General features: G+C 49.1%; 1 protein-coding gene across 2 annotated transcripts in view; it reads left to right on the forward strand.

The window, feature by feature from the left end:
• Positions 1-2,860: 2,860 nt before the first annotated feature.
• Positions 2,861-17,996, forward strand: part of SH2B3 (SH2B adaptor protein 3) — a 78,051-nt gene continuing 62,915 nt past the window's right edge. Inside the window, exon 1 of one of the 2 annotated variants that reach the window (XM_083454015.1) lies at positions 2,861-3,714. The gene's annotated coding sequence lies outside the window, so the exon portion shown is untranslated. Of the gene's footprint in view, positions 3,715-15,370; positions 15,606-17,996 lie in introns of those variants that run through there. The other variant, XM_083454016.1, reaches the window with a different exon arrangement.

Here is a 17,996-nt window from a genome sequence, read left to right on the forward strand (position 1 = left end):
TCAGGTGGTTGTTTATTTCCTTGACATCTGACGGGAGGCCGTTCCAGGGCGGGTGCCACTCCCGAGAAGGCCCTCTGCCTGGTTGAACGCTAAAGAGTGAGTTTTGGTGGTGAAAGCTCTGGACCAAAAAAACCACACCCACCACTCACTGTTTGCACTGCAGGGGGTTGGACTAGATGACCCTTGCGGGCCCTTCCAACTCTACAATTCTCTGATTCGGACACAGGCCTTTACAACGTGTCCCTGGAAAGGTAAGTGTGGATAATCTCTTCCAGGTGTCGAGATCGAGGGGGATAACGATGCTCCCTGGCCTGGAGAAAGCAGATAGAGAAATGTTTTTCTCTTTCTTCTCCCAAAGATGTCCACAAGGCAGCAGGTACAGATTTTTCCTTGGGGTTTGCTCCTGAAACCTTTCTCATGAGTATATCTGTGTTATAAGAATTTTAAGGTCTTAGATATGTAATAAATGTTCATTAATGTACCAAGCAAACACATACATAAATATATAAACCACATGTCTGAAACCCCACAGAAAAAAAGTCCTGAACAAATTGACCTCAAATATTTCTCTGCAAGGTCAAAGTGGGATACCTCCCCATTGTCTTTTTCCTCACAAATCCTGTCTTAAGGGCACATTTAAGATATGAATAGGGTGTGAGCCTGTGACCTGGCTCAGGAACTAAGTATTTATCATTACAAAAGACTGGCCAGGGTATCCAATCAAATAAGCATTAACAGATAACCTGGCAGTCAGGGAGGTAAACAATGCACTCAGATTTCTGCTGTAGACAGCCCTTTCTGTAGGTATGATGTACCTGGGGGGTGGGCTTGGGCTACACCCCTTCTGTGATGTAGATATGATGTTTCTGGGGGTGGTCTTGGACTCCAAGGTGGACTCCATCAGGCAAGGCCTTCTTCCACCTGCCTTGCCTCACCCTCCAGTCTCTGCTTCTCAATTTGTATTGCATTATTTTATGCACTGTGGCTTGCATGTTTTATTGATTGTAGTTTCAAAATTATTTATTGTAATTGTTAAGAGTGGGGTTCTGTTTAATTTTTATATGCTGATATTATTATTCTTCACCCTGCCAACAAAGGTCCGTATAGTTAAAGCTATGGTTTTCCCAGTAGTGATGTATGGAAGTGAGAGCTGGACCAAACGAAGGCTGATCACCGAAGAATTGATGCTTTTGAATTCTGGTGCTGGAGGAGACTCTTGAGAGTCCCATGGACTGCAAGAAGATCAAACACATCCATTCTTAAGGAAATCAGCCCTGAGTGCTCACTGAAAGGACAGATCCTGAAGCTGAGGCTCCAATACTTTGGCCACCTCATGAGAAGACTCCCTGGAAAAGACCCTGATGCTGGGAAAGATGGAGGGCACAAGGAGAAGGGGACGACAGAGGACGAGATGGTGGGACAGTGTTCTCGAAGCTACCAGCATGAGTTTGACCAAACTGCGGGAGGCAGTGGAAGACAGGAGTGCCTGGCGTGCTCTGGTCCAGGGGGTCACGAAGAGGCGGACACGACTAAACAACAACAACATTATTATTCTATACTATTCTAATGATTGTTGAATGTTACTATATTTTATGTAGATTGCTTATTTTAAAGCCGTTTTATTCTCACCTTTTTGTATTGCATTAGATTGTTATAAGGTGTACATTCTTTGTTTCTTCAGCATGTAAACCGCATTGAGTATCGTAAGATAGAAAGGCAGTATACAAATTAAAAGTGATGATGATGATGATGGGTGATGATTTCAGGTCCCATGATAGCATTATTGTAACGTTGCCAGACATCCCCGTTTCCCAGGGACAGTCTCCGGATTTACAAATCAGTCCCCATACAAAATCCATTGAAGTTGAAAAGTGTCCCCGGATTCATTGAAAAAAAATCTGGTGACCTTACATTATTGGCAATTATTAACACAAAAACTCAATCAGTGTTGCTGCAGGCAGCTGCTAGATCAGAATTAGCAAATCATTGGAAAGATGCAAACCACATTGTCATACCACAAGTAACAATTAATAATAATAATAATAATAATAGTTTTATCCTGCCCATCTGACTAGGTTGCCACACTGGGTGGCTTCCGACAAGTGGCTTCATAGAGTTTGGCACGCCACCCTGTACGCAAAACTGGCTCGGCTGATGTGAGGCACAACCAAAAAAGGCCAGTTTTTAGTAATCTGGCAACTTTTCATCAACTTTATAAACAAAACAGCAAAGTTTACGCTGTCCTAGAGGTGATGCTTCATTCTGGAGAGGATGAATTCTTAATGTGGTAGAACTGGACGGAATTTCCCTTCTCTATCTCCTTATTTTACCCTCTCTCTTGGACTCCCAGCCAGAAAAAAATAAAGGTCGCTGGCAAATAACTCTTCCCTTTGTTGATGTGACAAAAGGTTTTTATTCACGTTGTATGTTGCACATCTCTTTTATGCCTGTTAAAATTTCAGTTAAAATATTCTGAATGGAAAAGAAGCAGCTGCCTTATCCTGCTTCAAGCTGCTGGTCCGCCCAGACTAGTATTGCTGACACTGACTGGCAGCATTCTGCAGGATTTCAGGTGCCAAGGATGGAACCCAGAGCCTTCTGCAAGCAAAGCTGCTGCCCTGCCACTGCGCCACACAGCCCTTCCCCTAACAACAAGCTGCCTCATACAGAGCCCATACAGGGCAGTTTTGTCAACACAGGCTGGCAGCCGTACTTTGGAGGGGACTGGATCCGAGCTTTCTGCAAGCAAAACAGCTGCTCGGCCCTTTCCCTAACAAGAAGCTGCTTTATACGAAGTCCACCCAGACTGGTATTGCCGACACGGATGGGCAGCAGCACTTCGGGTTTTCAGATGCTAACAAGAAGCTGCTTTATACGAAGTCCACCCAGACTGGTATTGCCGGCACGGATGGGCAGCAGCACTCCGGGTTTTCAGATGCTGACGAGGGAACCCGAGCCTTCTGCTGCTGCTCTGCCACTGCGCCCTTCCTCCAAGAAGGCGCTGCCTCATCCAGAGCCCATCCAGACTAGTATTACCGACACGGGCCGGCAGACACTTGAACCCGGAGCCTTGTGTAGGCAGAGAGCAGCCCTCTTCCCCTACGGAGCTGGCGAGCAGGGGCGCGTGGGGAGCCCTGCGACCTCTCCAACTCCTGTGCGCTCTCGGCTGCCTCTCCGCGCTTTCTCCTCCGCCCCTGCGCGCCGTTTCCTGGCGAGGCGAAGAGCCGCCTCCGAGGGTGGGAAAGATGCGGGGCGGCGGAGCGGCGGCTCGGCGGCGGCCCTCCCGCTTACACAACCCCGGCCGCCTTTCGAGGACCGAAACCCGGCGCTAGAAAGTTTCCCTGCGCGCCCGGGCGCTTCTCCGAGCGCGCCCGAGCGCGCCAACTTCTCCCTCCGACGCCGCGCCCCGAGGAGCCTTTGGCCGCCAGAGCGCGCGGCCCGCCCGGCTCTCCCGCGGCCCCCGAGGGGCGGCTCCTCCTTCCTTCCCGGACCCGGGCTGCCTTTTACATAACCGCCCGAAAAAGGCGTCGCCACCGCCGCCCGGGCGCCTGGAGGGGGCGAGGCGAGCTCGGTCCCTTCGCCACCGCCTTGTATCTCTCGACGAGGCGGACTCTCCTCGCTGCTGCTGCTGCCGCCCCGGCGAGGGCTGTGGGCGGACGGGCGCCGGGCAAGGCGCACCATGGGCCACGGGACGAGCGCCGGCTTCTCCTACAGGTAAGGGGACCCCCACTTTCTCCCGCTCCCCCTTTCTCTTCCCTCGCTCACCTAGCGCGCCTCTGCTCCGGGAAATACTTCGAGTTTGGGTTTACTTGTTTGAGGTCTATCTCTCTCCCCTCCTTCCAATAAAAAGGGCATCTTCGTGTATTTTGTTCAAAGTTGATTGCTCGGGGGCAAAACACGAGCCCGCCCCCCCCAAAACATGGGATTTCCCCCTGTGCTGTAGTACAGAAAAAGAGTGCCCCTGAGCATGGGCAGAGTGCCCATTCCTTAGTACTCAGGAGCTGTTAGCTCAGGATATTAAGGGGTGGGCAGGCTGAGCTGAGGTGCCGTTTTAGCCAGCAGGCAGCATGGAAATTAGTCCTGATGGGAAAGCTGCCCCTGTTGGATTTCTGACAGCTGGGTTTAGATGTGAAGAGTGCAGGATTTTTGCAACTACATTTCCCTTCTCTCCTGAATACATTGGGGAATGGCTGTGATCTGCCATCTTGCCTCCCTCAATGCTTATTATTGTTATCATTAGTTTACGGGCATTTATTACCCCCCCCCCAATTCACCCCAAGATTTTGGGGTGGTTACAGCAGTTAGAACATTTCATTTCACTTTTCATTTGTATACCGCCTTTCTGTATTGCTATGCACAAGCAACAAAATATACAACAAAGAACACACACCTTAGAATAAAAGTTGTAATAAAACGTAACTTTAAAGTGGGACAACTTATATTAAATAGAATACAGTGGTACCTCGGGTTACAGACGCTTCAGGTTACATACGCTTCAAGTTACACACTCCGCTAACCTAGAAATAGTACCTTGGGTTAAGAACTTTGCTTCAGGATAAGAACAGAAATCGGGCCCCGGCGGCAGCGGGAGGCCCCATTAACTAAAGTGGTGTTTCAGGTTAAGAACAGTTTCAGGTTAAGAACGGACCTCCGGAACGAATTAAGTACTTAACCCGAGGTACCACTGTAATAGTCAATAATCTATTGGAATATAATAGCGCACAATAAAATTAACTCTCGAAAAACATCAGCAAATGATAAACAGAAATTCACGCTTAATAATTACCAAACCATGATCTGTAAGAATAACTGCAAGTCGCAAGGCATAACCGTTTGAAGGAACTTAAAATCGCAGAAATAAGGTGGGTTTTAGAAATAACCACATCTCAAGCGCCAAAAGCCGGGGTTGAGAAGTGAATCGTCAGCATTCACCAAAATGAATGCTGTACAATGCAGGTGCCAGACAGGCGCATCTCTGTGGGGAGGTAGCCCCACACTTTAGGGGCTGCCACGCGGAATGCCCTCTGCCCCTGGGCGTCCCCAGCAACCCTGAAATTCTGAGGGCGATGGAACTACCCAAAAGGGTGGTTTATCTTGGTACCTGAGAGGGCCTGTAGCAAGGTTACCAGATTATTTTTCAATGAATATGGGGACACTTTTCAACTTCAATGGATTTTGTAGGAGGGCTGGTTTGTAAATCCGGGGACTGTCCCCGGGAAACGTGGACATCTGGTAACCGTAGGTGGTCTTTCAGGTGTTTGGGGCCTGAGTCATTGAGGGCTTTAAAAACCAATGTGAGCACCTTGAATTGGGCCAGGAAATCAGTGCAATCAGTGCAGCTATTTCACAAGGAAAGTTACCGTATTTTTCGTCCCATAGGATGCTCCATCCCATAGGATGTACCTAGTTTTTTTTTGGGGGGGGGAAATAAAGGAAATTTCCCCCCCTTTATTTCCCGCCCAGAACCAGGTCGGGGAAACCAAACCAGGTCGGGGAATAGCGGGATGGTGGCGCTGTGCTTCCCCGCTGTCCCCTGAGCTTGTGGGGCTGGCTGATGTTTGCCCGAAGCGCGGGGCGCTCTGCTTCAGCGTGCCCCGCGCTCCGTGCAGCAGGCTGCTATCCGCAGCCTAGGGAGCCCTGCAGGAACTCCTGCAGGGCTCCCCACGCTTGCTGATAGCTTCCTGAAGCCTGGAGAGCAAGAGGGGTCGGTGCGCACCGAACCCTCTCGCTCTCCAAGCTTCAGCGAAAGCCTGTATTCGCCCCATAGGACGCACACACATTTCCCCTTCATTTTTGGAGGGGAAAATGTGCGTCCTATAGGGTGAAAAATATGGTATATGAGATGTGAAAGCAACCCAGCCAGGAATCTGGCCGCTGCATTTTGGACCAATTGAATGTACGATCTCACACGTGGGAGACCTTCCCCAGACCCCCACCCCTTTTAAATATATGAACCTGCCACCCCTATTATTATTATTTTTAAATAATATTTATTAAATTGTTCATTTTAACAATCCAATCCAATCCAATCAAACCACATCATATATTCCGAATTATGCATATTATTCAATAACCCAACAGGCCAAATATTATGCCAAATTATAAAAAATTTCGGGGGGACTTCACCATGCTCCGAGGTTGGGGGTGGCGGGTCTGAACACCTCATACTTCTACTGCTTTTCATAATCATTCCCGATGGTTCCCATAAGCCATTCTGATGTTAATCCTCATTACAGTGGTACCTTGGGTTACATACGCTTCAGGTTACATACACTTCAGTTTACAGAATCCGCTAACCCAGAAATAGTTCCTCAGGTTAAGAACTTTGCTTCAGGATGAGAACAGAAATCGTGCTCCGGCGGCGCGGCAGCAGCGGGAGGCAGTGGCGTAGCGTGGGGGGTGCAGGGGGGGCCGGCTGCACCGGGCGCAACATCTGGGGGTTAGGGTTAGGGGGCGCAAATCCATGGGTTAGGGGGCGCAAATCCACGGGTTAGGGGGCACAAATTACTTGCCTTGCCCCGGGTGCTGACAACCCACGCTACGCCACTGGCGGGAGGCCCTATTAGCTAAAGTGGTGCTTCAGGTTAAGAATAGTTTCTGGTTAAGAACGGACCTCTGGAACGAATTAAGTACTTAACCCGAGGTGCCGCTGTATTTTCCGCAGCCTCTGAGTTGTTCCGGCAAGTGAGATAGCTCAAAACAGTGTGTTTCTGTGTGATTTTTAAGTCCAAGATTCCCCTCCGTAGGTTCGCAGCATGTCTTCGCAGTCTGATGTTTCTGCCAAATCAGTCCAAAAATCTTCCCACTGCATGCAGATGCCCAGTTCGTTCAGTCCAGATAAAATCCGATCAGGGCATCCGCCCAATACTTTTCCCAGACCAGTTGTCATTCAGACATTAGCCTTTCCAGGGAAGGGTTTTAATTGAAAATCCAAACGTGAAATATCGAAGACTCACCTCCGCCTGACTAGGTAATTTGATTTAACAAGCTGGTTGGTATTTGAACCTGCCACCCCTAAGTTGGGGGGGGGGTCCTCTCTCACTGCTACCTGGCATGGGGTGGCCTCCACGCACCTCGATGCAAAATGTGCTGCTGCTTTGAGGGTTGCCAGTTTGGGCCAGGGAACCTGTGCCTTTTTGATTGGGCAGCTAAAATAGAACACAAAACACGGAGACACTTTCCTCTCTGAACTTTTTCTCTCCGTGCCTGGAAAACCTTTTGTCTGCTAGATTTCTGCATGTATAAAAGGCGAAAAGTTGGCAACTCTTAACCGCATATGTGGCAGGAGAAATCTTACAGGTGTGCAGTCGTGATAGTTGTGAAGAACTGAGATGCGAGGTGTGGTGGAGATGGCACACATTTGGACAAAAGCAATGTTTTTAAAAGTCAGGCTATATAAATGGGCAGAAAAAATAAATACAACCAATACATTACACGTGCAATGTCAGCAAAATTGCAGCCTCTTAAATGGGTGTTCCCAGTTCCTTCATGTAGCTCCCCCTCCCCACTGGGGCCCTTTGGTCCTAGACACAATCATGAACACCCCACCCCCCCTCAAGTCTTCCCTGCCCCACTGCCAAATAAGGTTGCAGCAACCCTTCCTCTTCAATGACTAGAAACTTGAAAAACACACACCAAAAAACCCACAAACTACGTAAATTAAAGCTGAGAATGTCAGGCTTCTCTTTTCTACGTGCAATGCTAATGTATATGCTTTTGTGGAATTAGTCCAGCCATTAGTTTGCATTTGACCCTTCTCTGAAAAACAGAAACAAAAAAAGTGCTTTAGTTGTCAGTCATTTCCTGTGTCTCCCCTTGAATCCACTGAGAGATTCTTGAAAGTCTGTGTTCTGAGTGTACGTGGGAAAAAGAAGAATTGGTTGGTGCCTTTGGCCTTTGCTAGGCTGCCCCGGTGCAAAAGATGGACAGTGGCCTTGCTATGGCTTTCAGGGCTGCAGGACAGAGCATGAATTTATCTCCCCACTCCCCACAATAAGCTGCATGTACTGAAATTCTCCAGCCACAGGTGGCAAATCCGTCAATTTTGATTTCCAACTGTTCTTTTTTGTTGTCGCGATTTTTCTCTTTAGAAGTTGTCCTGAAAATTCCCCAGCCATTTATTGTGAATTGTAATAACCAGCATTTTAAAATATAATTTCGCCCCGCCTAGCATAATGCATTTGGGTGTTATTTCATTGCTATGGATGGTGTTAGGCAATCTTCCCCTTACTATATATATATTTGGCCAGAGAACTGGACCACAAAATTCTGAGAAGTGCAGATTTGGAAGGATGGCTGTGTTTTCTGGTTCAGGGTGATCCAAATTCCTCCCCCATTATGACTATTCCTCTTACACCCAATGCTACTCTTGTTAAGGCTCTTTTAAGTCACCTTGTAACCCTCTCCAACCCAACAAACACAATGTGCTTTAACTGTATGGTTTGGAATTCAGGGGCCAGCAACCTTTTTCATCCATGGGCTGGTCCACTGTCCCTCAGACCTTGTGGGGGGCCGGACTATATTTTGAAAAAAAATATGAACAAATTCCTATGCCCCACAAATAACCCAGAGATGCATTTTCAATAAAAGCACACATTCTACTCATGTAAAACATCCTGATTCCTGGACCAGATTTAGAAGGCGATTGGGCTGGATCCGGCCCCTGGGCCTTAGTTTGCCTACCCCGGTCTGGACTTTAAACAAACAATTCGTTTGGACCAGGGGTCAGCAACCCTTTTCAGCCAGCGTCCCTCAGACCTTGTGGGGGGGCCGGACTATATTTTGAAGAAAAAAATGAACAAATTCCTATGTCCCACAAATAACCCAGAGATGCATTTTTAATAAAAGCACACATTCTACTCATGTAAAAACATCAGGCAGGCCCCACAAATAACCCAGAGATGCATTTTAAATGAAAGGGCACATTCTACTCATGTAAAAACATGCCGATTCCCGGACCGTCCATGGGCCGGATTTAGAAGGCGATTGGGCCGTATCCGGCCCCCGGCCTTAGTTTGCCTACCCATGGTTTTTATCTAAGAGGCAACAATATGCAAGGCCCGTTTAAGGGGCAGAGGATGCCCTCTGCTTTGGAGAACAGTCTGCTAGTTGAGAGCCGATGAGCCCCATCATTATATATATTTAGGTGTCTGTCAGAAACCAGATTAATTAAGATTAAGGGTTTGGTGGTTATTTTGCTGAAATGACGTATCTTCCGTGTGTGTGTAAACACCCACCCACCCCCAAGTTTGGCTTGTTTTTTGGTTTTCCGGATCACTTGCTAGAATCTGTAGCTCCCTAGGAACATGAGAATCGGTGGTGAAACCACTGGTCCATCTATCTTAGTATTGCAAACACTGACTGGCAGCAGCTCTCCAGGGTTTCAGGCAGGGGACGTTCCCAGCTCTACCGAGTGATACCATGGATTGAACCTAGGCGTTTCTGCATGCAAAGAGGGTTCTTTACTGCTGAGCTAAGGCTGTAAGTTTTATAATCCTAGTGGCTGCGAAGAAAGAGAAGAATTAAATCAGAACGTGGAACCATACTCTTGATGGTCAGTGAATCTGGCTCTTCATAATAATAGTGGTAGTAGTATCAGTCACAAAGCTGTTCATTTAACCTCTTCATTCTCAGATCTTTGGCCGCATTGACTCATCTCACTCTGTTCCTGCCACTGAAATTTGGAAGCTCCTGGAGGGCAGGGACTTTTTCTTTTAATTTGCAGTTAATTTAGGGCCCAAGATATAGGGAGTGTTGTTCGTTCCCCCCCACACACACCCTATCAAGAACCCTGTGAGGCGGGTTAGGGCTGGAAGGCAATTTTCTGGGCCATTGTGGCTGAGTAGGAATTTTAACCTGGACCCTTGTGGTCCTAGACCAACACTCTTAACCACTTAACACCAGCTTTGGCCATGTCTGTGAGAAAAACACTTCTCAATAAGCAAAAGGTGGAGCTGAAGCTTCATTAGACCACTGAAGTTAGGATTTCTGCCCCATCTTGGAGCATTTATCCTACCCCTCACCCCACAATATTCATATTAAGATGATACCACCTGTACAGGTGACTGGCCTCTACAGGTGCCAAGGGATTGCAGCAACCTGAGGCCAGGATTAGCTGTCAAGGAAACTGGAGAAGAGGCATTGAATGCTCCTACGGAGGGAGGGAAGTGCGAGGGTGCAGGAAGGGAGAAAAGAGAAATGATTTGAAGCAGTCTGACATGCTATCCTGGCTGGGACCGATGGGAGCAGTTGTCCAAACCAGCTGTCCCCCGGCCTGGTCCCAGAAAGCAGCGTCTCATTATAGAGCAAGAAGTGTAAGGAGGTGTGCGTGAATCTGAATTTATGATATGGTTTGTAGGGCATGGCATAAGATTGGAATAACTCTAAATACGACATGAGACCCTCCAAGGATGAGCTTTGGTGACTATGGAACCAGCCAGATTCCAGCCCCCTGCTGAATAGCCACACACATCTGATTTAAGAATTAACACGTGCAAATTTAGCTGTCAAGTAAATGCAGTCGTACCTTGGATCCCGAAAGCCTTGGTACTCGGACACGGTTCTAGATTTACGTATAAGCTAAACAAGCTATAGCTTAGGGGCCCACTCTCTTGGGCCCCCCCAAAAAAGTTAAAGGGGAAAAAACCTGCATGTATATTTCCAAAATATACAATAAAAAACAAATAAAATAAAACCTACATACAGCAACAGTGGCAGATGGCTTTAGATACATATTAGGTCCATAAATTACCATATAGCATACATTCAACACAAAAAGGGGACGCGGGCGGCACCGTGGGTTAAACCACAGAGCCTAGGACTTGCCAATCAGGAGGTCGGCGGTTCGAATCCCCGCCACGGGGTGAGCTCCCGTTGCTCGGTCCCTGCTCCTGCCAACCTAGCAGTTCGAAAGCACGTCAAAGTGTGAGTAGATAAATAGGTACCGCTCCGGCGGGAAGGTAAACGGCGTTTCCGTGCGCTGCTCTGGTTCGCCAGAAGTGGCTTAGTCATGCTGGCCACATGACCCGGAAGCTGTACGCCAGCTCCTTCGGCCAATAAAGCGAGATGAGCGCCGCAACCCCAGAGTCGGTCACGGCTGGACCTAATGGTCAGGGGTCCCTTTACCTTTTACAATACAAAAAACAGCAACAATTTGTTGTTGACAAAGGACAGCTGGACATATAAAGGGCCCCATTACGTTCAGTAGCTTAGGGCCTCATCAAACCTAAATCTGCTCGGACATTTTGGCTCCTGAACGCCGCAAACCCAGAAGTGAGTGTTCCGGTTTGCGAACGTTCTTCGGAACCCAAACGTCCAACAGGGCTTCTGTGGCTTCCGATTGGTTGCAGGAGCTTCCTGCAGCCAATCAGAAGCTGCGCTTTGGTTTCCAAACATTTTGGAAGTCGAACGGACTTCCGGAAAGGATTCCATTCGACTCTCAAGGTACGACTGTACTCAGCTCCTCATCCATCCACACCATGGTAAGGTGATATAAAGGATGTCAAACAAAGACGCCTAGTTTCAGGTAATCGCTCACTATCAGCCATTCTTCACTAAGATGGGCAAGGTGAGAACCAGGGCATGAAATTCCAGAAGTATCTATGGAAATCATAGAAATTTCAAAACCCGCTCCCCTCTCCACTGGCATGCCTTGGCAAAAAGGGTATTAAAAAATAAATAGATGCAAATATTAATTGGGCTCTCCTAGCTCCAACAGGACAGAACTTATTCAGTGCTCCTCTGGTTTGCTTTAAGGACAGGTATACACAGTACAGTGGTGCCTCGCAAGACGAAATTAATTCGTTCTGTGAGTCTCTTCGTCTAGCGGTTTTTTCGTCTTGCGAAGCAACCCTATTAGCGGATTAGCGCTATTAGCGGTTTAGCGGCTATTAGCGGCTATTAAAGGCTATTAAAGGCTTAAAGGATTAGCGGATTAGCTGCTTAAAGCCTATTAGCGGCTTAGCGGCTTAGAAAAAGGGGGTGGGGAGCGAAAAAAAATCTCAAGACATTTTCGTCTTGCGAAGCAAGCCCATAGGGAAATTCGTCCTGCGAAGCGCATTGAAAAACGGAAAACCCTTTCGTCTAGTGGGTTTTCCGTCTTGTGAGGCATTCGTCTTGCGGGGCACCACTGTACTTTCTTTTCTCCTCCTCATAGTGTGGGTTTATAGCAAAATTGTCATGTCCATTCTTCTGTAGGCTTTTAGACTAGTTAGGGAATCTTTCACTCCTTAATCAAAGTGTGTTAGATATTGTTATATGCTACCTGCTTAGACTGTAGCTTTGCTGTCTAAAGCAGCATTTTTATATATTGTGTCCCTCCTATTTTTTGTAATAAACCAAGCCTTTTTTATTTCTTTGTGTGAGAGCTTCTTGTGGGCATAAGATTGTTGACATACACACCCATAAACAAGCACACATCATAACTCCAGCAAAAGATCTTAAATCTCTCAGCAGTGTGCATGTGAATATACACCTGAGTGCTGGCTGCGTACCTGGGAGTCCAGGTACACAGTCGTAACAACAATGTCTCTTGGGCTAAGCTGGCCCCTACCATTAAGCCGAGTGAGGCAGCTGCCTCGGGTAGCTGATCTGGGGTATTCCCAAAGGGCAGCAAATTATTAGTTAGCCCATTTATTACCAGCTAGGGCTGATGTCGGCAGTTCGAATCCCTGTGATGGAGTGAGCTCCCGTTGTTCAGTCCCAGCTCCTGCCCACCTAGCAGTTCGAAAGACGTCAAAGTGCAAGTAGATAAATAGGCACCGCTCTGGTGGGAAGGTAAACGGCGTTTCCGTGCTCTGCTCTGGTTCGCCAGAAGCGGCTTAGTCATGCTGGCCACATGACCCGGAAGCTGTATGCCAGCTAACTTGGCCAATAAAGTGAGATGAGCGCCGCAACCCCAGAGTCGGCCACGACTGGACCTAATGGTCAGGGGTCCCTTTACCTTTACCTAGTGCTGATGGGAGCTGTGGTCAATAGACCCCCCCCCCCCAATCATATTAGCCTCCTTTCCTTGTAAAGCCCTCTGAGCTAAGGGCTACCACTGCATCTCACAGCACAGCAGAAATGTTGGTGGTTGTGAAACAACCATCGCAACTCATAGCTACGGACAGCCTTACCCTCTGTGAACTGTGGAATATATCAAGTGAATTGTCTCACCCTCCTGTTTTCTGCCTGCTGGAAAAGTCACTGTGGGCAGAGCGGGTCAGGATGGGACCGTGTGTGCTTCCCTCTGGGATTATGCATTCCAGATCATTGGTAATCATTGGTTCAAACTTCATATGTGGGTGGGGATTGTGGTGCATAAATGCAAAAAAAATATTATAAGTGGGTTGGGACAATGCTAGAACTCATTTAACTTGCGCTCGTTGCTAGTTTATTTATGGCTCAACACTTTTAAACTTAAAAAAAATGTTTTTATTATTATTGACTAGGTTTGTGGGTAAGAAGAGCGGTCTTTGGATAATCTCTGCAGTTAGGTTTGTGATTTTGGTGCCTTCCCCCACGCAACACACTTTCCCCCCTCATTCTGGTCATATGAGAGCAGAGCGGACTGGGTTTCTCAAAGGCTTGTTTGTCTGGAATGTCCTCAGTGGGTTGCAGGTTAAAATGAAAGATCGTCTCCCTTTTCTCCGCCCATCCCCCTGGGAGCTGATGCCATATCTGGATAACATCCAGGAGGATCATCTGTGAGGGATTTGCCTCGGCCTTTTTGAAGTCTCAGAGCCTCTTGTTGTGACTTGCTGGTATCGTATGCCGGGAAGATTAAGGATGGATACAGAGGGCCGTGGCTCGCAATTCCGGAGGACTGTAAGAAGTCCAGAGCCAGGGTTCCTGTGTCCACGTCCGATATGCTAACCATGTCAGCTAAATGGAACCTCCATAGCCCAGGGCAATGTACCTCTGACTATCAAATGCTGAGAAGAAACAGCAAGGGCAGGGGTTTGGAAGGCAGCTTAGTGCTACCAAAATTAACAGGCCAGTGTTAAAAATATTGTAGAATGCCTGCAGATTGAGAGGCTGGAAACAGGCATACTTCACCAATCAACAGTGGTATTGCCTGTTCTTGAAATTCAATACAAATACAGTTGTACCTTGGAAGTTGAACGGAATCCTCCTGCAGCCAATCGGAAGCCCCGTCGAAAATTCGGCTTCAAAAAATAGTTCGCAAACCAGAACAGTTACTTCCGGGTTTGCGGCATTCAGGAGCCAAAACGTTCGAGAGCTAAGCTGTTTGAAAACCAAGGTACGACTGTAGTGATTCTTTTTGTTAGTAGTGAGGGGCCTTTTATGAAAATGTGTGTGTGCATGAACATACGCACATTTTGCACTTTGGAGAAAACTTTCAGTGTCCTGTCGTGAACTTCGACGATACACCTTTCCCTACTTTTCCTTGCAGGGTCAGCATTTATTTTTACAACCTGTTGGCTGAAAGCCAGCTAAGTGTGCGGACGACAGACTCCTGGATGTGGTTGTTTGCAGTGCCCAGGTTGGCTGCATTCTGGGGACCGGTTGGTGTTTCTCAGAAGCTTGTTGGCGGTTCTCCGAGTAGATCAGGGACGGTGGGCATCTTGTGTTTCAGGTTTTGTGCTCAGCCAGAGGTTGGGTTGGGGAGCTGCTGCATGCAGAGCAATGGCAACACATAGCAGGCCTGGCCAGTGCGCACTTTGTGGCTTCCCATCACCGTCCACGATGCCAAGATGCTCTGTGGAAAGGGTTCCCTCAGCGTGGAAACAAGGGGTTAGTACAGGCAGGCAGCCAATTTCTTTCCTTCTGTACACTCCTCTTCTGTCAGTTCTCTTTTCTGGTTCTGCTTGTCCTCCTCCTTTCCCTCTCATCTTTCTCCTGCCATCGCTCTTTCAAAATCTTTTCCACTCCCAAAGAGGTGCTGCAGATGCAACCCATTCTAGGTCAGACCTCACGGCTTGAACATCTCTCACTGAAGACTAGTGAGCTACTGAATATCTTCCTATATACATTAAAATGTAATGCTGTCATCACACAGCCCCCGTCAAAGGATTTCTAATTGCATGGGGCAAGAAGGGGAGGCTCTAGGGGAGGTTAATGGGGGGGGGGGATAGAAGGGTGGTTGGCCAGGGGAACAGGCAGCCCTACAGCTGTACAGTGTGTGTGTGTTTTGTATATATGTTTGCTGCTTCATGCACTCTGGTGTTGCCTCTGTGTGCCAAGGGAGGGGTTCTCATTGAGAGCCCAACTGCCCCAGAACTTCAGACCTCCCTGCTCTTCAGGAGCATGAAATATGCTCCCCCCTGCCTCCCTCTGAGCAACGCGTCAACTTCCCCAGTCTAAAAAGAGGAGAAGTTGGGAGTGGACTTCCTCCTATAGTGCTTGCTAGAAAAAGCCATTGTGTGTTTTTTTATTTTATTCGGTTGGCAGTAGGGGGAAACTTCCAAGCGCTTCTATTTCGGTGTTGCACGGCTGCCGTTGCCGCACGTCAACGCTGCCCTTCCTAGTGCGTGACCGGGAACTCTGCGCACACAAGTGTGGGGGAGGGCTCCCCCCTTTCGCGCCAGGAGCTTTCCTTCCCAAATGGGTGGGCCTCCCCCTCCGGCCAGCGCGTCCACAGGTGCCAGTCTGCCACCTGCAAGGTAACGGTGCACATCTTGTGTCGATTTGGGGCGGGGGCCTTCCTTTACTTTCTCTGCTGCGCTGGAGTCGGGGGGGGTGGAAGCCCCTTCCTGAAGGTGCGCTTGCTGTTTTGCAATTTTTGGCTGTGTCACTAAGGGGGGGGGGGGTTTCCACCGCCAGGTGGGCTATTTACAGTGTGTTGTTAAGACAATCCGGGCTTTAAAATAGGAGTTTCCACAAAGCTGCCCTATCCAGGTGCGTGGACACGTAGTTGTCCGATGGGAAGGAAAACCCAAATATGGCACCTCTCCTTTGGAAGAGGGAGGACCAATTGTTGTTGTTGTTGTTTTGCAGGGCAAGGGGTATTGTGGTGCTTGGGGGTTTCTCCTGTTTAACTGGATCCCACGTACCCACGCTCTCTCCCCTACCCCCACCCGTTTCCCAGTGACCACTGGAAGGCTTGAGGTGAAGCACGGCGCCTGGTGTGTGGAAGCGAGAGCAGTTGCTGAGTCATCCACAGGCTGGTCTCGCTGATAGACCCAGCAGGCGGGGGCCCGGCTGGGGGCAAAGAGCTCATGCGCCCGACCAGCAGCAGCGGAGCACATTTGCGTGCTTTTCTGGGTTCCGGATCCAGAGCGGATTGGAGGCTTCTGGCGTCGGCTTCCAAGTTCTGCCGGCTCTTCTGGGCCAGGTGGCTCGCCCCACCCGGGGTTCGGCCGCCCAGAATCGTGGTGGCGTGGTATCTGTGGGGGTCCTCTCAGCCACGTGGTGCCCCTGCTTCTTCCTTGCGTTCCTTCTGACCATGTGAAGTCACCAGCAGCGTAAGAAAGGATTCTCCTCGTCCTGCTATCTCCTTCGCTCCAGCTCCCGGCCTGCTGCAGCTAACTCTCTCCTCGCTTTGGCCATTATCGAGACCCCCTGCTTCTCAGATCGCTGCCTGCTATGTCTTCCTGTCCCCCACTCGCTCTGACCCCTGGGATGTCTTGCCACTCAGGCCTGCTCTTGACACATGCCAGACCCCGGCGGCTTTCCTCTTCCCGGGCGTGCTTCCAAAATGTCGCCACGGCTCAGCGTTTTGTGACTGACCCTTTCCCCCTCAGAAAGTTCCCGGCCGATCTGAAATCGCAACCCGTGCAGCCGCTGGGTGCTCAGTGCAGCAGCAGCCCATTGCGAGCGTGTGATTGTTAAAGAAAGCTTGCAATCTGGGCGAGCTGTGAATCAGAAGCGGGGAACCTTTTTCAGCCTCCTGGGGAAAGTGTGGGTGCCAGGGGGGCCCTGTCTGGCAGTGGTTGATGGAGCTAGATTCAGAAGTTGGCATAGCTACTTCTGCAGTGGGCAGAACGCAGACTTGGATTGTGATCGTTATTATTTAAAGGACCCTCTCTGTGCCAGCAAACTTTCCTAGAGAGGCGTTCCCGTCCGTTTGCCTTTAAATTGCAAGCATGGGTTTTCTCGAGGAAGTCTCGAGCCTGCCAGCGAAGAGAGGCTGCCAATGTGCCGCTGACTGGGGCAGGCAACGAACGCGCTTCCTGCTTGGAGTGGCGTGCGCTGCAACGATAAAAACACTTTTGCAGGATGAGGAGAGGGGCTTGCTGGGAGGGCGTCACGCTCTAGGGCCAAGCGGGCTGCGGAATCCCATGCCTTTGTGTAGAGAGAAGCCTTTGAGAGAGCGCTGGACTTCCTTGCACAAACCTGAGAGGCTTGGGCCAGGGCCGGCCCTCCCATTAGGTAGAGACAAAGTTGCCTGCCTCAGGCAGCAGGTGCTTAGAGGCTTCGAATAAGGCGCTGGAGGGGTGCTTCTATGCCTCACAGCATGCCTGCCCCGCTAAGCTAGCCTGGCACCCTCAAGTGCACTGCAGTACAGGATATCATCCCATTGCAAAGCATGGAACTAAGACCATGCTCACAGCATTCATTCAGAGCACTAGAACAACAGAGGAATTGGTTGAAACTGATCATAAATCCCTCAGTCACAGTTCCAGTTTCAGAGTTCAGGGACGCATCCCAGCCAGATACAAGCCCTCAAGGAGAATGCAAACCAAGCATGTGTTGCTTGGGAGAGTGTCTTGCCTGGGGAGAAGCCCTGAGGGTCAGATCCAGAGGCTTGCAGGGCCACCTGTGGCCCTGTGTGCAAGGTTCCCCACCCTTCCCATATGGGTGGTGGAGCAGATCCCTGGAAACGTAGCATGCCCATTCCTATTCCTTGGAAGAACCTGGTCTGTGTGCAAAACCGGGGTGGGGGGGGGTGGTCAGGGGGCTGCTGTGGGGGATAAATGTGGAGTCTGATAGCCAAGAACAACCTTCTCCTATAGATCAGGAGATCTATATTGCAGTTTTTAAGGCTATACATTCACAACCACATGCATTTATTGCATTTTAATATTGCTGTGTTGTCTCTTCCCTAACCCTCT

Source organism: Podarcis tiliguerta, assembly GCF_965153285.1.
Source record: "Podarcis tiliguerta genome assembly, chromosome: 8".
Lineage (NCBI taxonomy): Eukaryota > Metazoa > Chordata > Lepidosauria > Squamata > Lacertidae > Podarcis > Podarcis tiliguerta.